The following is a 2841-nucleotide window of genomic DNA, read 5'->3' as shown; positions in this document are numbered from 1 at the left end:
ATCAAATGTTCTGGGATTCCCATTCTTCTCAGAGTCTAACACAGCTTGTTGTGATCCACACAGTCAAAAACCTTTGCATAGTCAATGAACACAGATAGACATTCTTCTGGTATTCTTTGCTTTCTGCCAAGATTTATGTAACATTAGCTATAATATTCCTAGTACCACGACCTCTTCTAAATCCAGCCTGACCATCTGGCAGTTCTCTGTCGACATATTGTTACAAACATTTTTGGATAATTATCACCTATGCAATGAACTTAATCTTATTTAAATTGAAGTTCTCTCTGGTCCTTCATCCAGGTTTGCTTCTTAGTTCTGGTGGGTTTGGGGTGCATCAATGTATCAGAAAATGTGGAAGGCAGTTTCTGATTTAGTTATCAAGCAACATAGGTTCAACTGAGTCATTACTCATTTTTCAATGCAAACTACCTTTGCACTTGCTATGCTGGTTGTGGACCTGTTTTTGGCATCCAGAATTATTCTGCTGCCCCATACCACAATGGGCCTCACTGAACTCCGTTTGTTTAGACACACTGTGCCATTGTTCTTAACCTGAGAAGGTGGAGGGACAGTCCAAGAGAGGAAGACCCTCAATGAGATGGATTGACTCAGTGACTGAAGAATTGGGGTAGGTGTGTCAGAGATGATAAAGTTGGCTCAGACTAGATTAGGCTTCAGAGCTGTTGTATATAGGGCCGCTATGAGTCACAAGCGACTCGATGGCACATAACAGCTCCTGAGAAAGCATCATTAGTGATATGCTCTAGAATCTCTCATATCACTTGAGATTTTTGTTTTGCTTCCCTGTAACGGACTAAGGCTCGGGATGATTTTCAATGGCATATAAGTAAATGACTTCTCCCATTTCCAAGAGTTTAAAATTGTTTTTTTTAATTTTAAAAGTAGGATATCTGGTTTTGTTTTTATGGTTTCCCTCCCAAATCGATTATCGCTTGTTATATCTCTTTGTACTATATCCTAGAGGTTTTGAGACTCAAATTTTAAGAGGAGATGCTTTTCCTATTTTCCATGTATGTTTTGTAGGAAAACTCTTGGATGCCTTTCTCAGTTTTCTGTGAAGTTTCAGCCTGAAGTGGCAAGAAATACAGGGTGCTAAATCAAGCTATCCCCTACTCCTGGGAATTACTCTCAAAGAACTCTGTCCCACTTCGAAAGCAATGCCTATCCCTCTCAACTGCCATCCACGCTATCCTTGACCGTTTATCTTCATTTGACTGAGGATGCAAAAGTCCAGACCCTTCCTCAATCTGGAGTCACTACATTGCTACAATTTATGTTCCAGAGCTTGAAGAATCAAGCAGATGCTGGTTTCCATGGATAGCATTATTACTTAGCTTTTTCTGGTACTTGAATCCTTCTTCCTTCACATTCCTCCTCCTGAGAGCATATTTCCAGAAAATCACTTGCACAGAAATTCATTTCTCAGTTACAGCTTCTTAGAAACCAAAACTGACAGAAGACAATCTTCCCTCCCCGAGATAATGGGCTTTAAATTACTTAGGTATAAAATGTGGAGTAGCAAAGTAGAGCTGTTAAGAGGTTAAAGATGAAATGAAATATCAGTAACAGCAGCAATAAAAACTATGTTGATTATGTTTTAAGAGCATTTAACTTCACCAGACTAATTTTATAAATGAAAGGAGAGTTCTCTAGGACAGTTTCTCTACTGCTATGGCTTGGTTTATTGGTATGCCACTAATGGTTTACAAGAATATCAACTTACATCTTTTTTTTCTTAGTCATTATTTTTAATAATAAATGTAGTATCAAAAAAATTTTCATTCAGGATAGAATTTAAGAAATAGTGACAGTGTCAGCATCCCTCCTAAACTTTAAATCCTTCTTCCTGAACCTTCTAACACATGTTACTCATACAGGCATACAATAATCTTAGCTTTTAGCTATTTACAAAAGCAAAGAGTTACAGCACATATTAAATTAAACCAGCAGGTAGACCAAAAGATTTGTCTATATTTTTAACATATGAGTTTCTGTGCAATAAGTCTATTTGCCTCATTTTGCTTATTATTTGCTTTTCTTATCAAGAAAATGGTTTTGTGGCAAGGACACCGAAATTAACATCAAATACTGTGTGCTCAATTCCTCGCTACATGACATCAGGCAAATTCTTCAGCTTCTCTGGGTTCCCCCATTGTTAGCACATCATCTGTTCCTCATAACAACCTCCATCTTTGAAACTGATCTTTAGACATGGGCAGTCATATCTGTGGTTTCAGTTAGTTCTGGTCAGGATCAGTTTATATGTATATATGAATGGCAGCCTAAATTGATTGTATCAATTTACTGCTATGTAACTTAACAGTGAACACCTCGTTGTTCTTTTTAGTTGCTCCTGAGTCACTTACAATTCATAACCATCTTACGAACAACAGACTGGACCCTTGCCATATCCTGCACCATCCTTACCATGCTCCAGGCCATTTGGTGGTCACTGTGTCAATCCATTTAGTTGAGGATCTTTCTCTCTTTCACGGAACTTCTTCTTTCCCAGCCTGATGGGTTCTGCTGTTCAAAGTATGTGAGACAAAGTTTTACAAAGTTCTTGCAAATCAGATTTGTTTATTCTTTTGGTAGTCCATGTTGTTGTTATGTGCCATCAACTCATCTGCATCTCATAGGGACCTTATGTACAATAGCTTTGAACTCTGCCCTATACTGAGCCAGTCTCACTGTCTCCAACACCCCTACTCCTATAACCCCAGTTACTGTGTCAATTCATCTCATTTGGGGTGTACCTCTCCTGTTCTGTACCTCCACTCTTCCAAGCATAATGTCCTTCTCCAGGGACTGGTCCCT

Source organism: Elephantulus edwardii, unplaced genomic scaffold, assembly GCF_000299155.1.
Source record: "Elephantulus edwardii isolate Elephantulus edwardi_28Jun2011 unplaced genomic scaffold, EleEdw1.0 scaffold00050, whole genome shotgun sequence".
In the NCBI taxonomy this organism is placed as follows: Eukaryota; Metazoa; Chordata; class Mammalia; order Macroscelidea; family Macroscelididae; genus Elephantulus; species Elephantulus edwardii.
This window is presented reverse-complemented; position numbering follows the sequence as displayed.